This window comes from Perca fluviatilis, chromosome 8 (genome assembly GCF_010015445.1).
Source record: "Perca fluviatilis chromosome 8, GENO_Pfluv_1.0, whole genome shotgun sequence".
In the NCBI taxonomy this organism is placed as follows: domain Eukaryota; kingdom Metazoa; phylum Chordata; class Actinopteri; order Perciformes; family Percidae; genus Perca; species Perca fluviatilis.
In genome coordinates, this window is record NC_053119.1 from 8067305 (window position 1) to 8089995 (window position 22691).

Below are 22691 nucleotides of genomic sequence, written 5' to 3' on the forward strand. Positions count from 1 at the left end.
TAGTAAGTGTATATCTTATAACCTACTAAGATTTATTAGATATGTCAGGACTTTATTTCTCAAGTCAACATTATGACTTAGTGTCACGTGAGTTTTACTTCTCATATAGAAAGTCAAGAGTAACATTACTTACTATATTTTTTTGGCGTACTTTAATACCTCTTTAACTTGCAATTTATCCTAAATATTGAAGTTTCCATTACCCCTAACTTCTCACGTGTCATGTTGCCTGACTGGCGGCCGTGGGCTTCCATACAGCCACGTAACTCTGGTAACGCTTGTTCGTGTGATACGTGTCACAGTGCCTCTTGTCTCCACCGGTGACGGTGAAATGTTTTGGCTTGCTCTCGCCCAGCGTGGAGACTTTAGCTGTTTATGTTTTTCCAGCGGCGGAGATGTGGTGAGCGATGCGGCCGGGTCGGGAGGAAGCACTAAAAAAGCCACACAAAGGGGGAGCTCTCCGCTGGCTGCTGTTTGCTCTCCCCACCACATCCTTCTCTTCCTTTCTGGCTTTACTGGCTTTCCTCCTCTTCCTGCATCTTTTTCTTTCTCCCAGTTACATAAAGTGGTGCACCCTGCTGAGATGGGGGACCAAATCCAGTTCACCCACTGCAGAGAGGAGGCTGTAGGAATGGTGGAAGACCTGATGCATAAATGGGTACAAAGTACAAAAAACAGAAATGTCAATTTCAAAAGAAAAACGGGAATAGATTAAGACCAACAACCAACCTGTTTCCACATCTGTCTTGTTGTATCACCGCAGTTCTTGTTTTAAAGAGCACACACATTTGTCTTCCTATATTTTGGAGGTCCTCACATTGACAATTAATTTAGTACAGGGACTACCACTAGACCATAACTTACTCTCAGTTTATACTAGTTTCCTATCTTATATGCTTTATATTTCAAAATATAAATTACATTATGTTTCTGAATATGCATCAAATTTATGTTGCATTTAAAGTTGTGGATTGGATTTATAATACTAGTAAAAAGGCAGCTGTTAATGCCCTTGACATATCTGGGTCTGTTTGTGGTCTTTGTTTTACAGTATGTTTTTGGTGTTGCGGATGGATGGAACTCTGCAAGATCTGTCAATCAGAGGGAAAGTGAAAAAGACTAGATTTTGGAATTGAACTTGACTCAAGGTCCACTTACTCATACTTTGACCATATCACTGTCTTAAAACTGCAGAAAGAGCCACTAAGTACACCTTAGAGCTGAGATTGTTTTGTCAGCTGTTTCCAAGATTAAGCCTGAACTGTCAAGCTCAACTTTCTGAGTCCTTAAAGTGCTCAGAAGAAGTATTTAAAATTTCGAAATACACTGAACGCCATAAAATGACTATTTCTAAGACTGTATGTGGTCTCCGCACCTTAAAAGTGACTCCTTAAAGGTCCAGTGTGTAACGCGTTTAGTTCATTATCAAAATCTTTGTTGCCCGTTCACAAACTTGTCATTTTTCATGAATATTTACCTCCGCCATCAATTCCAAGTATTCCTTTTGGCTTGAAATTTTACATTTGGATTCGCATGAACTGGGGTAGAGGCTCCATATTCATGCGCCATCTTGAAATACGTTAGCCGGTAAGGGACATACAGGACATACTGCTCCGCCTTTCACGATTTCGCTGTCACATGATAAACTCATAGGGTGCTGCTAATGCTGCTAATGGGTATCGTAGCTTCCCGGCCCCAGCAAGTTTGAAGAAGGAAACACGGAGAACCACACGTATTCAAAATCATAATTTCAGGAACAGGAGTCTTCTTCGCCCAGAATAAGAAAAAGGATATTGAAAAGAGCAAGAGACCGGCTTTTTGAAGTGTGAAGGCTACCGTAGCTGTAATACGTACAGTACTTTGAACTGCGTGGTGCGAGAGAGTAGATTGCGATATATGATCTCTGATGGGAGAAATTCCTACACATGGGACCTTTTTAAAGAAATGCGAATCAGCCAAAATGATCTCACTTTGCAAAAAATGTCCCCTTGAGGCTCTTAAACTCTTATTCCGGTGTTTCCATACAAGTGGAAACACAAGCACACAAACAAACTCCGTTGCTAAACCTTCTGTGTACAAAAACAGGAGAGTCACAAGCAAACATTTAACGGCCAATTTCCGCCTTCACTTCCACTTCGATCTCATTAAGTACACACAGGCCTCGTTTTACACTGCACACACCAGCGTGGTGTAAACCTGTTTCTGTGTGTGTCTCTTTAGTGCGTTGGGAACATGATCCCATAACCTGTTAATAGCTTCCTGGAGGAGGGGCTTCCTGTTGATATTGACGAAGGAGCTCTTACAGCCGGGGCTGTTGTTGACTTGCCACCAGGCGAGCTCATGCTTAAAGTTTGATCTGTGTGTTTGTATTTATATGTTGGTCCTTGGGTATACAGGCTGTGGAAGTATTTGTTGAAGCAATGTCCTGATATATCTTAGTGTTAGACAGATATGTATGTATGTATATATATATATATATATATATATATATATATATATATATATATATATATATATATATATATATATATATATATATATATATATATATATATATATATATATACACACACACACACACACACACACAAACACACACACACACACACACACACACACACACATACAGTACGTGCCAAAAGTTTGGCGCACCTTCTCATTCATTATGTTTTTCTTTATTTTCATGACTATTTACATTGTAGATTCTCACTGAAGGTATCAAAACTATGAATGAACACATATGGAATTATGTACTTAACAAAAAAGTGTGAAATAACTTATATTTTAGATTCTTCAAAGTAGCCACCCTTTGCTTTTTTTGATAACTCTGCAAACCCTTGGTGTTCTCTCAATGAGCTTCATGAGGTAGTCACCTGAAATGGTTTTCACTTCACAGGTGTGCTTTGTCAGGGTTAATTAGTGGAATTTTGTCCCTTATTAATAAAAAAGCAAAGGGTGGCTACTTTGAAGAATCTAAAATATAAGACATGTTTTCAGTTATTTCACACTTTTTTGTTAAGTACATAATTCCATATGTGTTCATTCATAGTTTTGATGCCTTCAGTGAGAATCTACAATGTAAATAGTCATGAAAATAAAAAAGAAACGCATTGAATGAGAAGGTGTGTCCAAACTTTTGGCCTGTACTGTATATATATATATATATATTTTTTTTTTTGATTTGTCAGAAGAATATCAACCTTTAATCTGATGTCCGTTATCCTCTGGTGTTGTCTGCTGCTGGTGTGAAGGATGTTCATAGAAAAAAAATGTGGAAATTTTAATCTCTCATATTTGTTTGCTCATTTAAAGGGTCAGTTTTTCTCTCTTATGTCAATGCTATCTAGCCATGCAGATTGTTTACGTTTTTACAATTTCAGTGTTCACCCCAACACAATGGAGGTGATTGGGAATTAGTTTGTGGTGCATTGGAAAATGACATTAACAGAAAAGTGTTTGTCTAGTTACTCCAGATATTCTACAGATTGCACAGCCAACGTGTTTTATTGGAACTCTTTCCTACCAAAGAAAATTAAACTGCCCAAAAGAAAACATTGTTGGACTGTGATTTTGGTCAAATTGGCCTGTTAACTGTTCAACAATGTTTAGGGTAGATGTAATATACAGATAAGTCCGATAAGTCACCCTCCTTTTAAAGAATTGGTCTGCGTTTCAGTGGAAAGTGACAGTTCTCGGGGCGTCCTAGATGCTGTTTCACGGGGGTTTCCACCCTGACAAGAAAAGAACAAATCTGGTTCCTGACTGCTTCTATACAAAAATATTTCTTTCTGCTTTCAGAAGCTAATAATTAGCCACAATCTTTCCGTGTAAACTATCATTTTACCCCACATGGTAAAGTTGTTGTCTCATAGCCGGCCCGAGACGGAAGGCAAACATTATCTTTAGCTCCCAACTGAATCAACAGACCTTCTTCTCCTGCTCTTCCTCTGCTCCTCTTTTTTTTTTTTTTTTCCGCTTCCTGCTTTTTTTTCTGAAAAACAAGGATTATCTTTTCAGAAATTCCCCCTTAACCCCCTTCAGGGGATGAGGCGATAAACGGAGGCCAGGGACAAAGGAGGGGGGAGTGGAACGAGAAATAAGAAGAGGAGAAAGACAGGCAGGAGGAGAGGAAGATCCAGCACACCCACGCTTATTGAGTTACAGTGAGTCTCATTCTGAACTCAGGATATGGCCTTAACAATAATTGATTGTAGTTTATGTAATGTGCACACCTATTAACACACACACACACACACCCTGACACCTGTTCAAATAGGTGCAGAAAGGGCCAGGTAAACAGTGAAACCTGCACGCTGTCCATCTAATGGCTCCTCTGTTTGTTTTCTGTGTGGCTGTTTGACTTTTCCTCGGCCGGAAAAATGCCGCCTGTTTGCCAGAAGGGTTTAACAGCCTGCTTTCGTTGCCACGCTCATAAAAAAAAAAATTATAAAAAAAGACAGTTAAAGTTTTTACTGCTGATCTGGTAAAATAAAATCCCTGTTTTCCCAACAGGAGACAAGCATGCACAGGATCTCGTGGTGCAAATTACAAGAGTTAAACCACAGTGTTTTGCATCTGGAGCTGACCTACTGAGGGAAGAGAGACAGTAAGCAAATGTGTGATTGACATTTCCCACTGTGACCTGTGTGCAGCATCCAAGCACTTGTCACAAATCCTTTTGATTTTGCTCTCATGTCCCGGAAAAATGCCCCCCTAAAAACAATTGGTGATGTGCATATTTTAACGCCCAATATCAAGGACTACAGCATAATTCAATAGCTCCATGACTTCAGGAATAGCATTTTGAGCGGGACAGGTTGAGGGAAAGACTGACACTAAAAAGGTAAATTACAGCATAAAATAACTTCTACAACAAACAGTAAGATATTTAGCTGCTGCCACTACAGATAACGGATGGGTAAAACATTGTAATGTCTTTGTGATGTAGATGCTGAAGCATCAAATACTAGTGATCTACAACAGTGGCTCCTAACATTTTGGCACTGTGACCACTTAACAAAACTATGTTTACTAGCGATCATAATTTGTGAAGCAAAAATTTGTTTTGTTTTTTTTGCCTTCAAACCCTGATAATTATCTTGCGACCCCCTTCACTTTTTTGTTGTGACCTTATTGGGTCTGGGAACCACCGATCTACAACAGGTCTGCACGTTTGGTTCATGTTCTAAAGTGGAATTGTGGCATTCATTCGGAATCACTTAGTTGTTCAGAAACAAGGAAGGCACAGCCTTACATCTGCATGAACTGACCTGTGGTGTATTGCCAGAATATGTTCCCCTGAGAGAAGTGTTATTGCTGGCATGACTCTGCTGTATTTTTATGTTAGGGGAGTAGATAATGACGTTATTTTATTGTTTTAATTGCAACAACTTGTAACACTTACATGTTTTCTTGTTAGAACATTTTACAAACTGATCGTGGCCTGCTTGAAAGTACTATGAAAGTCTACGGTGTGACTTTCTCGACCTGCAACCATCATGTCGGGCTCTTCATTTGTCAACTTTGCATGCTGCATTTCCCCCTTGACAATTGCACACAATGAAGACAAAGTGAGTACACGAGCCGCAGTAGCCTGATGCAGCGTAGCATGCTGGGACATCTCTGTGGACTGGTCTCAGCTTCAACACTCGTCGCCTGTTTTTACAGGGCTTAGCATGTTGAAAGCTTATCTCCGGTGCAAAGGGGGGGGGGAGGTGGATAAAAAAAAAAGTGAGGGGAAAGAAAGAGCGAGCACAGGAAAAAAAAGCTGACTTCCGCACGGGGACGGTTCAAAGGGACCTCCGCTCCTGCGTGATCTGTTTGTTGTCATTTGATCCCCGCTCTCTCTCTCTCTCTCTCTCTCTCTCTCTCTCTCTCTCTCTCTCTTTCTGCCTTCCTGTTCCTCTCTTTCACTCACAGGAAACAGAGGGATGCATGTACACAAGGCCTAACAGCTTCACCCTTTCCCCTTCCTTTTGTAGGCCAATAAAATGTTATTTGTTTATTCTCAAACTTCCTGTGTCCTGGACACACAGTGTACTAAACCCTAAATAGTTTTACTTTCATGACATTTAGCCAAGCTGTTCATAACCTTCTTACCGTCCAATAGGCTACGAAAGGCGATAGAGAGCTTCTACTAATACCAATCCTTGGACTTTTCCTACTTGCATACTTTTGTTTAGGATATTTACACAGCATCCAGTTATGGTCCAGTGACATGTGACATGTTTTTATAGTATACTGTTTGCAGTCCGCCCTGTCAGAAAACGTTTTTCTTTTTGCCAAACCGCTATCTTAATTACCCCTGAGCGCTTCATTTGCATCAGTCAAAGAAGAGGTCAAAAGACACGTACTACATGTATGGCTAAATTTGGTTGAAAATGGCCATTGTTTCATGTGTCAAAAGCATTCACTTTCAAAATTGTCCTGGATTAAACACACACACACAAACACTATTTAGAGCTCACAACACAAGTATATTTACAGTTCCGTTCTGGGTTTTTTGTGAAGAGCTGGAGAGATTTTGAGAAAACGCATGCTCAAATCTTTGACACTACACCATAGAGACTTCAAAATAAAATGTCCACTAGTTTCAAATCAACAACAGCTTTAGGGAGAGGTGTAGTACAGACGTTAACATCAATATTAGATCAGAATCAGAATGTGAGACTCTAGACTGAGACCTGAGTCAGGCTAAAGTTATAAAAAGAGCACTTAAAAACACTTACTTTAGGTTTGACTCACTAAAGACTTGACTTGCAATTGCAAATCCATTTAAGCCTCAATTTTTGACCTAGTAAAATCCTGCATCAATTAAAAGATAAAAAATCAGAGCCTGGTTGGACTTATGGTATGTGCAAATGCATTTTAAAGACTGGTCGTAGTTATGTAAAAGACGCACACAGCTTTGAAAGGAAAGTGTTCCTTCCAATGGCCATGTCATTTTAATGATCAATATTCAGAGACGTGAAACACAGTTTGACATTTGCATTTTGCCTCCAAAGACTAAGACATTTTGACTTGTTCTCAGAAAGAAGGAAAATAAATCACAAATCTGTCCAACTCCCTTCCCATAAGTGCCTCCGAGCTTCCGACATGGCTCAGGTTTTCTGTTTTATCTGGTTCCTTTTTCTCTGGAACAAGGGACCAAACGTGGGAACAGCAGTCTCCGTTCCTCAGATAAGGAAGTGGTGGACTTCCTGACATCTTGGCGTGTTATTGGTCCAAAGCCACATGGGTCGAAGGTCACTCTAGTGGATCACACATCCTTCCTTCCTGGTCGTCCACAACCTGTTTGGTGAGTGGAACTCTTGTCGTAGCCTCCAATGTGTATACATTTTTTTGTCAAGACAAATACTTCAATCCATATTATTTACCACACAGATGTGAAGTATTCACATTCATTATTCAAGAATTTGACTTAATGATGAAAAATAACATTGTGTACGTTGTTATGTGTATGTACTTTCCGGAGTGAAGTCGCTTCAATCATGTCAATGTGATCAAAGTTTTCTTTGAGGCAGCATCTAGTGGCCATTAGAGGAACTGCAGCTCAAGAAACTTAAACAGTGACTTTAGACCGACTCACAACATCAACCTACTGCCACCAAAAGGTGTGTGTGTGTGTGTGTGTGTGGGGGCTGGGGGCTGGGGAGGGAGAAGTGCCATCTGGGATGTGGGTGGCAGCTCTGACTGGCATATCCTATTTACCGTACACACACACTAACACTCACTGTCCCTAATTCACACACACAAACACACGCACTCACTCACTCACCTCACTCGCTCACTCACTGTCCCTAATTCACACACACACACACACACACACACACACACACACACACACACACACACACACACACACACACGCACAGTCAACTTACCACTCATCACTGCTGCTTTATGTAAAAGATCCTTCTCCCTTCTGACCATGTTATCCACTTTAAAATGTTCTCTTTTAGTTTAGAGTCTGTCCAACGTCTTATTTCACTTACTGTACTTACATAGGCCCGGACTGTCCGTTGTTACATTCAAATGCACTAATGCAATAATGTTGCCAATACCTCACATTCATTGGGCCAAAACTAAAACTACAACCAAAACTACCAGGAGCCAAGTCAAAACCTTTTTACTGTTTTACCTTAAATGGACACACTTCAATGTTGTTTCTCTCTATTAGTCATTGGGATAGCGTGTCTATAATATCTGCCAATGTTTTCTGTAGCCGACCGTAACAGCCAGTTTACTTCGACCATGATGTATTCTTCTGACGTCAATGGATGGCAGAGGAACTACATGAAGGTAAGTTTCTTTTTTTTTTTTTTTTTTTTTTTTTTTTTTTTTTTTTTTTTTTTTTCTCTTCTTCTCTCTCTCTCTCTCTCTCTCTCTCTCTCTCGCTCTCTCTCCATCTACATTAATCAAAATGAATCTAAAAATGCCTTTGTTTTTTGTTTTGGCTTTCCTACATTTAGCCAACAAAGATGTTGTTGTTCTGGATATGGTAAACTTTGTATATAACCTAATTTCTTCGTAAGATTTTACTGTGACTTCCAAATTATATAACAAACATCACCCATCACATTACTCACTGTCTTTATACAAGCACAATGAGATTTCTGTTGTCAGCAGAATGATAAACTAGTCCTCAAACACTTAATAGACTTAAAATTAATTCAGTCCATTGATCATGTCCATTGATTAATCATTTAAATAATGTATTCAGCAGAAATGCCAAAATATTATTGTTCCAGTTTCTCAAATGTGATGATATGCTTAATTATTCTGTTTGATATCATTGTAAATTGAATATCTTTGGGGTTTGGGATTGTCGGTCGGACAAAAACAATACATCTCAAGATGTCACCTTGGGCTCTGGGTCATTGCGAATGCATTTTTCCCTTTTTTCTGACATGCTATAGACTAACTGATTAATCAATTTATCAAAAATATAATAATGAACTGATAATGAAATAATCGTTAGATGCAGCTCTAAACTAGCAAACACAGAACTTTCGTTGGCAGATGTGATAAGAAGCTTAACCAGTCAGGTAAACATGCTCACCGGCTTTCCATTGATAATCTCAGACACAATGCATGCTGGTACATGTAGGCCCCCTCTGCCAGAAGCAGAAGAAAATGCAGATTTACTTTTTCAGTCTGGAAACGACCATAGTTTTAATGAACTGTACAGACCAGCATTTCTAAGCTGGCTGATGATGTGATAAACAAGTCCAATCTAAAGCTATGTTTCTAAGCGTGTATCTGGAACATCAACAACAGACCTCTCACACATCGTGTTCAGCTGTGTGATGACAGACGGCCTGATGGATCCTGAAAGCGTGATGCACTCTCTCTCGCTTCCTGTGAGTAACTGTGTCACTTGGACGGTGACACTGGCTCTTCTTTGCGTTCCTCTGTCCCTTCCTCCCTCTCTCATCAGGCCTCCATGTGTCTGTTGAGTCATGTGTTTGGCTCCAGACTCGAGGATCTTCTCCTGGTTAATGGTTTTTCTTTAAGCCTGCTGTCACAGCCTGTCCCTAAAGGCCATGACACACCAACCCGATAATCGTCCGTCGGACAGTCTGGCAAGGTCAGTGACTCAAGTCTGTTCGGTGTGTTCCGTGCCGTCGTCCGTCGGAGGAGCTGTTGGCCTTCATTTTGGCCGACCTGACTTGCTGGGTCGGAGGGCGGGCAGTCGGACTCACTCCACCAATCTGATTGGTGGAGTGCTAACCCGGAAATGATGAGTGGGATGAGCGTGACTGAGGCTCTCAAAATCTGACCAAAATCTTTTAAACTTCGTCGATCTGAGATGAAGACAGATTCAGCAACTGCATGGCCTATTTCTAGCTTAAAATGTTTCCAGAAATACGTTTCGGTGAACTATCTTCGTAACATATGAGATTGTATTCCGAACGAAGCCGCCATTATGCCTGGTTGAAAAATCTGGGAGCAGCCAGACCCACGTGACACGTTCGTCCAATCAGCTGCCGGTTTTCGCCGACAATACAGATTAGCGCCGCCTGCTGTTATGGAGACGTATTACGTCTCGCGGACACGCAGAACGTACTCTCAAGTCGGCGTCGCTTTGGTATGTTCTGAGGCACTTTTTTGACCTCAGGGAGCTGACTGATCAGTCCGACTGCCTTTTCTGCCAACGGTCGGCCGTCGGGTTATTTAAATTATTTCTTTATTGGCACCTTTTTAATATCTTTCCAAAGTAAATACAATCATGTAGTAGTGCTCTGCTATGTTATATTAAATATCCTGATATTCGTGTTTTACTAGAAGAATTTTCAAAACGTTACAAAGCAAAATGGTATCGTAATTTGATCCATTGTTAATCTAAAAATATTCTTTATAGCCACTTTAAATTCAGCAATATGAAAAATGTGAAAAGTATGTCCTCCCTTTTATTATTATTTTTATTATTATTATTATTATTATTAGACCCAAACCTCTCAGCTGCTCAGCACAGTAAAAGACTGCTTAGATTTTTTGTAGTTGTTGTAAGGCAGAACATCACTGACGTGTTGAGTCTTTAGTTAACGGAACAAGCTGACTTATTGGGACTTTAGCTTATTCAGCGTATCCCCCAGAGTTAGATAAGTCCATACATACCCTTCTCATCTCTGTGTGTGTCCTAACTCTGTCTCTAGCCTAGCTTAGCACAGATGCTGGAGGTAACCGGCTCCATCTAGCCTACTGCTCCCAATAAGTGACAAAATAACACCAACATTTTCTTATTTACATGTTGTGATTTGTATAGTCACAGCGTGTACAAATCACCCGCGGCGCTACCATTGGGCCCGGGTGGGCCTGGGCCCGGCCATTTTGACCCAGGCCTATAGTGAGTAGTGAGTGATTTTCAGTCTAGCAGTTCATCCAATAAGCAGCCTGAGGAAAGCTTTGAGTGAAAGCTTCTCAGCCAATCAGCAGCTTCTACCCCACGTGTGGACTCTTAAGCCCGCCCACAGGCTGCATCGTCACCAGCAAGTGATCCAATGAAATGAAGGACGTTTGCGCGCAAGCTTTTCAAGCTAGCTCAATGAGACAGACACAGACCGTAGCTATTAGCTAATATGAAACGCAAAGCAGCTTGTTTTCATTTAAATTCAGCAAGAAACGCTCTGAGGAGTAGGAGGACATTTTAAGTAACGCGATTACAAGTGACGAGTTACCATCCTGCTCGGCCGCCCTCTCCCCATCAAGTCCTCCCGTAGCCACCCCCCCTCACACCAGCAATGCAAGTAGGCTAACAGTTAGGCTAACAGTTAGGCTAACGTTATCGTTAGTGTCTGGCTGTCTGTATGCAGGGGTAACCCATTTTTTTTTGGCTTATTTTAACTGGCCCATCCTGTTTTCTGGAGGCCCACCTACAATCAAAATCCTGGCGCCGCTAGTGGTACAAATAACGTCATATGAGACACAGCCATCTTCTAACCGTATACATACTGGGAACTATATTCTCAGAAAGGCGAGGGCTTCTCAGGTGCTGCGAGCAAATCCCTCCGCCCAAGTAGCAGAAGTAGCAGTGCTTCGCCTTTCTGAGACTAGATTTTCTGAGATTAGCATCCGTGCTAAACTAGGCTAGCGGTGGGTGCCTCTGAAAGAGTTACAACCATTGACATATATAAAATGGACAAACAGAGCCCGTGGCTCTGGACGGAGACCAGTGAAGGCTATTAGAAGCACTTTTCCGGTGATCACTTGCTTTACTGCGCAGCCTCCAACTGACAGAGACAACGTAAATGTGACGTGAGCAACCTGTCTGAAAGTTGTAAGTCTTCTGGTAGCTGTGCCACGAGAAATATCAATCATTCCCAATCTTACAGAGATGGAGAGCGTAGGTATATGTAAGGAGATAACATAGGCACAGGCTAATTATTGATCACTAACATGCTAGTTAACATTAGTAATTAAACCTAAACAGCTAACGTAAGTCCAAACTGCCTGCGAGCTTCTCCTGTACTATACGGTAATTCCTCTACTGTGCGACAGTAAGTCACTTGGTTATGACACAATCGTTAGCCTATTTTTATAAAAACGTCTGCTACGGAGCCATAATGTGAGGTACAAGGTAATGGATTGGTATTGTCATTTTTCTTTAGAAATAAACAATGGACAAATAGTCTTTAAACGCTTCAGATGTAAAGTTATTCGCTGTCAAAGTGGCACCAAAATGTATGCTAGTCAGTGGAATGCTAACGGGAGGTGATCTCTTTGTAGCGTCAAAATGGAGCCATAGGAGGTTTGAGTTCTGAAGCGTAGCTTACCCCCCTTGGTTACAACACGCACGGAGATGAGAAGGGTATGTGTGGACTTGTCTAACTCTGGGGGATACCGTGAATAAGCTAAAGTCCCAACAAGTCGGGGTGTTCCTTTAAAACAACAAAACTTCCAACTTGAGTGCTACAAATGTTACTACAAAATACTTAGATACATTTTCACCAAAATAAAGCACCCGCTATTTTGAAATCCTAAATAATATACACACTATTGTATGCTTTTCTATGAGTCAACAATAAGACTTTTCAATATTGTAACTTTGCGTCTTTGGGTACGAAATGAGTGAAAGCATGATGAGCATTGATTCTGATTAAACAATGAATAATAACCATGAATGAATGTATAAAATATACAGGGTATAGTAGGCAGTAGTATTTTATACCAACCTGCAGCTGGTGATAATCCTGAATGGATGCTGCAGTTCAGTTTGACCATTCTAGTAGTTTCAGCACAGCACTGAGCCAAAGTCCTCTATTCAGCAAGTTCAGGCCCCTGGGTCAGCTCCCACAATGCACCTCTGGTGTAACCCATTTCCCAGCGCATGACAGTAGAGTCTCCTGCCATCAGACTGGCCTGATCCCTGCTTTCTTTACCCTCTTTTATAATAATAATAATAACTTTTATTTATATAGCTCCTTTCTTGAAACCCAAGGACACTTTACAGAATGACTGTGGCTAAGCTAAAGGAAGTTGTAGGCTGTGGTAAGCAGGTGGTGTTTCAAGAGTTATTTTTTTAAATGTCCAGGGATGTAGCATTTTGGATATCTGCAGGGAGGGTGTTCCAGAGGGATGGGGCTGCAACACTAAAGGCCCTGTCTCCGAAGGGACAGAGTCTGGTGTGGGGAATGGAGAGCAGGCCAGCGTCTGAGGACCGCAGGTTTCGGGGTGGGGTGTATGGATGGAGGAGGTCGGAGGGGTACAGTTGGGCCAGGGCAAGGAGGGATTTGTAGGTGAGGAGGAGGATTTTTATATGTGATTTTATATTATCCCTTCATCCTCTTTACTTTCACTGATTGGATTGAACAGACGCCTGCCTGCTTTCATTCCGCTGTTTGCAAACCGCTTTCACTCCTGTCCTGCCCTTCCTTTCCTTTGCTGTTTCCACTCTTCTTTACAGTCACTTTGTCATTTCTCTTTATATTTTTAATTTCTTGTCCTTTTATCATACTCATTCTTCTCTTTTAGCTCCTGTAAATATATGGTACAGATGACCATTCAATTGTCGATACACGTTACCAAGAAACTGTTTTCTCTTGAGACAACGTTGGTCTCATTTACGTCACTCTGCTCTAACTTATTATGAGGTAGAGTATACATTTGGGTTAACATAAAAAGAAGGGCAAAGTCATTTTTTGTGGGTTTAAATACGTCAGCAACCCTATGTACATCACTGCCATAACCAAAAATCCAGCTGTTGTTCCCCCTGTGCAATTAGATGTGTTTTTTTGGAGAGGTCTATGTGGGTGTGATTAAAACAACGTAAAACATGGGCGCACCATGCATAATGCACGGTTGACGTGGTCCACGGTTGCAGATGGTGTGAAATGCAGTAAATCTTGACTCCAAAACTGCAATGAGCTGTTGTTTATTGTTAGCGATATTCCCTCACTAGGCCTTTCCTTCCCTTTGCTGCACAAAGCAAGTCACCAAAATATTAAAAAATGCAGGAAAAACACCCCACTGTGCATTTTTGTGAAACAACTCGGCCGCTCAAAAACAGAACCGTAAGTCTCAAACAGCTCACAAAAAAAATCTCTCTCCATGTTCTGCTTTAGCTTGATGCAAAATGACAGCATTCCGTGCTCATAGGAAAAGATTTTAATAAGGAAGGCTTTGGTGTCACAGCCACAGCTGGCTTCTTGCCGTCTCTCCAATGGTTTGTTGACCTTTCCACTGAATGTCAGGATAGCAGAGTCACTCCCAATCTTGTGCTGTAACCTGGAAAGTCTCCTCTCCCACCTAAATTACCTCATCTTTTCTCCACATTAAGCTCCTGTCATAGCCTGTAATTTTGCTAACATTAGACATGGAACGGTGTATGGTGTGTTTTCTGTGAATCAGTGAAATTAAGAAGGGACAGGATGGGACAGTCATTTGTGTGAAAGACTGCCAGCTCCATCAGGTGAACATGTGCTCCATAGTTATAGGCTGACAATATTAAATATTATTCTTATTGTCAACAAATTTAATTATTAGACCAAAACAAACAACGAATTGTTAATAAGACGTATGAAGTATTGTGTATGTATCCAAACTTAATATATCTTCTTCCTCTGAGCTCAACTGTCCAAAAGCTATTAAAACCACATTAATAAACCACACTGTTGTACTTAGGGACACATATTGTATTTTTTTTATTCAATCCCACATACTCCGTGCTGCTGCCAGAAATACTCCCCACTGAAAATAGTCCCAGGCAAATGCTCTATTTACTCCTGTTAGTGTAATGTCTGCTAAAAACTACAGTGCACAACTGTTTAAGGAAATTACCGAGCCTTTTTAAAAATGGAACTATATATTTGGGAGCCATTTCTAAAGGTTTACGTCTTTGGCCCAAACAGTGAGTGCCACAGACAGGGTAGTGAAGTCAGAAAGTATTGAGAGAAGTGCTAACACGTTGTTGGTTTGGAGCTTTTTATGAGATTTGTTTGACAAGAAAATGATAGAATAATGGCATTCTCATCCTTTAATGACTATTTACAATGAAATCCATGAAAACAATTACAACAGTAACCTTCAATAACCCTGATGTTTGTGTGCGTGAGTGTTTTGGAAAAGCCCTACTTCCTCAACATCTACTCCAAGCCTCTAATCTTGCCAAAAAAGAAGAAAAAAAAGTCTTTCCTCCAGAACACAACAGAGGGCCCCCCCCAACTCCCGCCCATCGTACTCCCTATAATCCCCACCAGGTGTTGGCAAACTCAAGCCCGCACACTGCCCCCCCCCACCCTCCCCCTCTATCCTCTCAACCCTCTCCTCCTTCCACCACTGAATCATCCCTCCATTCCCGGAATCAGACATCTCTTCTTCGCTGGCGAGGAGGAACACTTTGTATCTGGCAACCACTGTTGTTGTTCCCTCTCTACTGGCTTCCTTCCCTCCAGGTCCACCCTATTCACCCTCCTCTCCCTCTTTTCTGCGCTCCTTACACCCTCCCCACTCCTGCGTCCGGATGTCCTCGGCCCATCTGTCAGCGCGTCTATCCCCAGACTGGAGAGAGGGAGGGGAGGGGGACGAGAGGAAGGAGGTGACAGATGAGAGAAAGCGAGAGGAGCAGCCAAAGGCCTCAGATCAGACGTCTCTCTCTCTGTCAAAAATGGCTCCTATCTTCTCCTGTAATGATAAACAGGAATTTTTATTCGCCCTAGAAGCAAACGCCCCATGTCGGGTGACTGTAATGCAAGGAAAGGACCCAAGCACCTTGGTTCTTGCTTTGCCAACAACAGAAGACCCCAAACCACCAGTGTTTTGAAGTTTACTTTTCATCTGATGGTTCGCCAGCCTTTGTAGATGCAAACGGTTTTCCAAAGAGCTTTTGCGCCAAGGCATGTTTTAGAGAAATGATGATCTTTCCCATGGGAAGATGAGTGTCTTCTCCTGTTTTCCCCCTCCGAGGCCTCGATTTCACGCATCATCAATCCTGACCTGTGTAACCCAATAGGAACTCTTTGTTCTTGACATCAAAGAGGTCCCACCAGACCAGAGATCAATCGGCGATTGATGGCGCAAAGCGGATTCCACCCGTTTGGAAAGCCATCGATACCGTGACCAAGAGGAGGGGAATCCGTCTTCGGTGAATTGATTGATTGATTAGGTCTCTTCCTCTCTGATTCCCAAGACAACCATATTCTTTCACAGGTCATCCACGCGGAGATTTAGTTACCAGGATATCTTATTTTCATCTGGATGTTTTATCCTTCATGTACTCATCTGGTGTTTCCAGATTGTTCTGGTTTTCCAGGAATGTATTTTGTCTTCTCCATATTATTGCATAACAGCAACATCTCTCAGCATGAGATTTTCTTTTCTTCAGTGCCATTATACAAAACTGGGGATAGACCGGATAGCCCTGGCCCATAATCGGACCGTTTTTTAGGCAGTTTGCAGATTATCTGTATCAGCGTTTTATTTGCCTGATAACCGATAATTAATGCTACTTTGGCTCCGCTACAGCTCTGTGTGTGTCCCTCTGCTTCGGTTTCACTCACCACTGAAGGCTGTTTTATACTTCTGCGTCAACTCCATGCCGTCGCTCCTACGGCGTCGTGACCCTTTCGGGGGTTCTTTATCGGGGTTATTTTGCATCGCGGTGCATTTCGCCGACGTAACGCTAGGGGGTGATAAGTCTGAGGTTATTTGCGAGGTGAGGTGCCTACCAGCCAGTTAATGTTATGTTAACACAACTGCCCACAAAGTACTGCTTGCTGGCAAAGTGCTAATTTCAAAACGTTACTGACACATAGACACTTTACAAACAGATAACCCCATCATTGTAACCAAAATATGTCTGAGTTTATTTGCAAAGCTTAACGACTATCAACACACAGGACGAGTTGACCAATCACAGTCCTTGTGGTCTGCGTCGCCTCGACTCAAAGTTACAAATTTGTGTTTTGTGTTGGATTTTGTAACATTCCAAAATCTTAATTTTGACTTACAGATTTTTATTTTCACTGTATATGCATATCGGTTTTATTAACTAATAATAATAGGTATCGATATCGGCCTTGAAAAACTAGTATCGGTCGATCACTATACAAAACATTTTCAAATCCACATCAAAAAACTCACAAAAACATACAACTTAAAGACAGATTGCTGTTGTGTCTCCAGGTAAACTGTCAAGTAGGATTAGTTTGTTTAACCTTTAGTACAGATCCAGGTTCCTCCCTGTATATAATGAAAGACTTTTGAACTATTTGGTATTGTCTATATCTGGGGCCTCCGGTCCTGTCGTACCCAGAGATCCTGGCCATGTCTCACCGTGGACTGTCCCTCTTCGCTAAACAGGCTGTGACCTCATGACCTCACAGCCGGTCTTCCTGAACAGAGGGGGGAAATGGAAATGGAGGCCTGTGTTGTGGCTAAGCCATGATCAGGCGCCAGGAAGGCAGGAAGTTAATTTTTCACATAAGCTTGAAAGATTCAGCACTTTTAAGAAAGATGCAGAACTGTTTGTTCGCATGAAGCACATAAACAGACAAAATAATAATGGTAAGCATGTAACAGTGACCGCACATCCGTTTTGATGGGCTTGTAGGCACTGTGAGTACCCAGGGAAGCCCAAAATGTTATTTGTCACTCACTTAGTGGTGAATAGGCATTCCTGTCTACTAGCAGTGAAACAAATTTTGTTTAAAAACCCTGCATATACACACTAGTTTTGGTGGGAAAAGGGTATAACTGGCTAAGCACATCACACAACATCAGTTGGCTTCTACTTTAGAATACAGATTTTTATATTGATCAAATCTAATGTATTTAATGAATGCATTGATTACAATCTATAAGGATCCATGCAAAAAAAAAAAATCTAGGCTTAAGTCATACCCAAAGGTGTGCATTTTCTTTGAGCGTGCACCTGGGAATTAGAGTGCGGATCAGGCTACATTTTTCTGTCCGAGCCCGGCCCGTGTCTGACAGAGCAGTAACCGAGCCCGGCCGAGCCCAACAGGCATTAAGATATTTATGTCCGAGCCCAACCCAAGCTCTCGTTTTTTTCTCATACTAATGACACATAAGTTTGTTTGTGTGGAAAGCACGCTTTTATTAAGCAACTGTAGGAAGGCATTCGGAAATATCAACAGATGAGCACATCAGTGCACACGGGGCAACAAGCGCACTTTAACACAGGCCTGCACCTACAAAATAAGCTTTTTTAAATTTAAAATGTTCAATGCCTTATCGCGCTAATGTGACCGAGCCCGACCGAAACCACATCATTTCTGAACATCTGTCCGAACCTGAACCAAGCCAGTCGGGATCCGACGGTACCCGACTGGCAGGGTATCCATCCTGTACTGGGAATCCCCTACATTAGAGACCAGGGTGCAGGGTTTACCCACTGACAGGCTTTTGTACTCCTGCTCTACTATTTCCTTTCAGTATCTGTGTCATTTTTCTTCAGTTGACTTAACTAACTAAATGAGCACGGAAACACCTTTGTCCCCATTACTGTTTCCGTCCATAAAGTTAAACTATGATCCAAAAACAATTGTTTCCCTTGGACCTTAACTCAGAAGTTTACATAGAGCAGATAAGAAACCACAGGCAGCAGGACCTCTGATCTCCTCAGCATCACATCCCATCAACCCTCAGTCTTTCTTTGCTCTCTCTCCTCCTAGCAGCCTTCTCTGGCCCATACAGTCCTCTCTGGCTGTGGTACAGTAACCCTGACCCCTCCTGTCCTGGGAGCTTGCTATGCTGAGCGGGCAAAGAGCCAGCCAGCGAGCAGTCGACCGTGGGACAGTGACGTTTGATCTTAAGGGAGGCACGGCACAGCCTTCCTCGGCTGAAGCGCTTTGTGCTTAAGAGGCATTAGAAGCACGGAGATCCTTTAAGACGGCGCAGCCCCACACGAGACCTGTGGGCAGCTGGCCCTACCCAGGGATCAAGGGATAGAGGGAGCTGGGGAGTGCTGGTTACGCTGGAAGTCACATCGGACGAGCAAGGAAGTGGGGCGGGTTTATTTTATTGGACTAGGTTTTTGTGCCCACGTGCCAGCCCGTCTTGTGTGTGTGATGTGGCTCAGTGTGGTGACAGTTGGTGGCCCAGGTTGCCAAGCAGTGACAGTGGTAATCGCTGCATTTCAGGAATTTGGCTAACGGCTGTCGACTTTTAGTGTAAGGCGGCCTTCAGCTCAATGTCGTCGTGGGTCACTGTCACAGCTGCTGGAGCGCTGAAGGAAAATCCGCTGTCAGTGGATTTAAACACACCATGTCTGTACTGCAGGTTTCTATTTAATACTCCATATGTCTTATTTAATATCCCCAGATCAATACAGTGTAGAGATTTACTTTTTGTTGTTGTTTAGAAGCAGAGAAAAGCGCCGTTTCATCGAGGTCCTCTGACAGTTGTAGCCCAGAAGCTTTTTTAATCCATCATGGAAGCACAGTGTCATTACAGTGTCTTTGTAATATAAATAAATTATTTTGAATCCAAAAATCAACTTGCGCGTTTTTATGTTTGGGCTCAGGTTGCCAAGCTTTGACAGTGGTCGCGCTGCGCCCCCTTTCAGAGACATTTGGCTATCTTCTGTCGTCTTCTAGTGTAAGGCCCTTCCGGAAGCTTAAGAATCCGTGAACGTGGGGCGACTTTTCACAGCTGCTGCAGAGCATAATTCAGCGTGATAAATCCACAATGAACAGCTATTTTCCGTGTTTTGTAACAAACGGCTATTATTATTATTTATTACTATTACTATTTTTCATTAGCCGGCAACCATCTTTGATTGGTCACTTAGACTGACAGCTTTGTTGACCAATCACATGAAATAATGTGCCCAAAGAGTTTGCTCAGCAAATAGAGAGCCCATAGAGGAGGGCATTATTCCCTAGGTCTGTGTGTGTGTGTGTGTGTGTGTGTGTGTGTGTGTGTGTGTGTGTGTGTGTGTGTGTGTGTGTGTGTGTGTGTGTGTGTGTGTGTGTGTGTGTGTGTATTAGGAGAATAAAGAGACGGCAGAGTGAAGCCTGCAAGCCAAACAAAATGAGTGTGATTTGGCTCACTGATGTCAAATAGCAGACAGATAATAAATTGAAGATGAAACAACTAACTTTTTGGATAAAAGCGTATGGACTTTTATGGGAAAAAACCTACATAGTTTTATATTTTTGTTAGTTACAGAGTTTATTTCTTTTCCTCCTGATTGCCAACACCTAGAAGAACAATTTTCAAAAGCCAAAAGGAACGGTCTGTTTCAATGTTTCATTCTGTGAGATTTCATTTCCATTTACTCTTTTCTTTTGACTTTATAGTCATTTAACAATGTATACATTCAAGTGACGTCCCTGCAGCATGCATAGCCTGGTAGCCCAGGTTCTCCTGAAAGAAATGATATTTATAACTTGACTGTGCATAACAGGGTTGAGGTCATACAAGCATTATTACACAAGGAGACGAGGCGGACAAAAGATGGAGAACAAAAAAGGGGCTTAGACTTCAGCATGACACATTATGGTTGTTAAGTGCACTTTATTGCCGTTTGGTATAGTTTTGTCTCCATTTAGTGCCATTTAGATCAGCTTCATAAATGGTAAAAAAAAAAAATTTTAAACAATAACAACACAAATAAATTTATTTGCACTTTACCTTAACCTTAAAAAATAAATAAAATTGACTCAAAATATTTTAGGGCATGATTTGGACCCTTAGCATTGCTGTTAGGTGACACAACGACACTAATACTACATGTGCTACAGCTAACTGAGTCACCAGGACTCAATTAGCTGTAGTTGTTTGAACTCCTAACAAACAGCAAAGTAACAACAGCAAAGTGACAGTTTAGGCTTAAACTGATAACTTATAAAAATGAGTGTTCAGAGGACGTGCAATCTTTTGTAACAGGATTTCCTCAAGCACGATGTTCCAAAGTTCAGCGACTCTGACTGCAAATGTTGGATTACCTTTTTGTCTTTGATCTTTAGAACAGTTAAACAGAGACCACATCCCCTTAGCTGAAGCAAATGACCCACTCCCTTCAAAAAACCCTAGTTATTGTTTATCTTTAGGAGCGTGTAAGACTCCTGGCTATGTGTCCTCCGGAGTTCCTTAAAGCTCATTTCTTCCCCGCCGCTCAGTCGGTCAAAGGTCATCCCTTGTGCTAATTGTTCCAAGGGGGATGGAGTGAAGCGAGGCCTGTTCTCCTGGACCGACTCCAGAAAGCTGAACAATGGTGACCCAATGTGTGTGTGAGAGTGAGTGACAGCCTGGGTGGCCCACAGCTTTGCTACATTGGGGGCTGGGGGGGGGGGGGAGTAAGGTCAAGTCAAGCAGAGTCAGTTCTTGTTTAAGCTGTGTAGAGCAGACCCCCTACCTTTTGTAGACGCATATGTGTAATAAGCTTATAGATTGGAGACATGAGTAGTGCTTTATTTATTAAAAGTTTGATTAGCCTGGCTCGTATTCAGTATTCTAATTGATCCCACAGTAATGTATTGGGTTGAGCTCATGGGTCTGTGCATAGCAGTCAGCAAGTTTTTCCACACCACTGCTGCTCGTTGTATGATAATGATTTAGGACCCAGCCTTATTATTCATCGTACCTATATGACAATATACTACAAACGTCTACCTGCCATATAAGATCCAATCACATGTTGAAACAGGAAAGGGCCCTTTTTTTAAAGGGGCGCTATGCAGTTTGGGCTATTTCTTCGCTGCTTTCTCGCTTTTTGCTCGCAGGTTTCTCTATAGATCTCCCCCTACAGCTTCGGAATGGATATTTGGCAGCTCCTATGTTTACTTGTGTCTGACTCGATCAGTCTGCCGTTTCCTCTTTCTCTGTTCCTCCGACAGTGCTTTCCTAGCTTTCTGCTTCTTTTTTGCCGGCTCAGCCATGACAATAGTGTGAAAAACTCCATTGCTACCTTGTTAGCCGGTTCCTGAATGGGCGTATGTGTGCAGTGCTGTGAAGCAATTTGTTACATCGCAAGACCTGATATCACGCGATACTTCCTGACGCTGAGGCCGGCAGCTCGCTGGCCGAGAGTTGCAAAGGTGTTTTTTCTGCTCACAGGCGCTAGGGGGGAGAGAGACGACCACCATTCAACTCAAAAAAAGTCATATAACCATTCCAATGACTCCGAAGCTGTTGAGTTAAGGTAAATTAAGCTAAGAAGAACTGCATAGTTCCCCTTTTAAACTGTTGCCACAAAGTTGGAAACACACCATTGTCAAAAATATCATTGCATTGTATAACATAAAAATGTTATGAGCTTGTCCAGTAATTGGAACTAAGGGGAGTTTGGTTGCTGTGGACAAGGTGCTGTGTCCACATACCTTTGGCCATATAATAACGAATAAACTTTGCAAAGTTTGATTTAATAAGCTGAGCACCAGCAATTCCAACAGATCACTTGTCGTTTGTATCTACACATCTTTGCTGTGAATGTCCTGGAAAACTAAAATAGGATTTGCCCGTTGGTATTCTGGGGCATCATCATAATGCTACAATGATGTATTTGGAGACAATTCATATACACACACACATCCACTTCCAGCTGCACTCAGTCCTCGTGCCGGTTTTCCACCTCTGGCTTGTCCCACCAACCAGATGCTCATAGTAATAACTGCATCAGTGGCCTAATTATAGGGGCCTCCTCACTTAAGGTCACACAACAACCAGCAAATCAGCAACAAACAACCACATAATGGCCCTCATCCTGCTCGCCATCCCATCATCCCTAC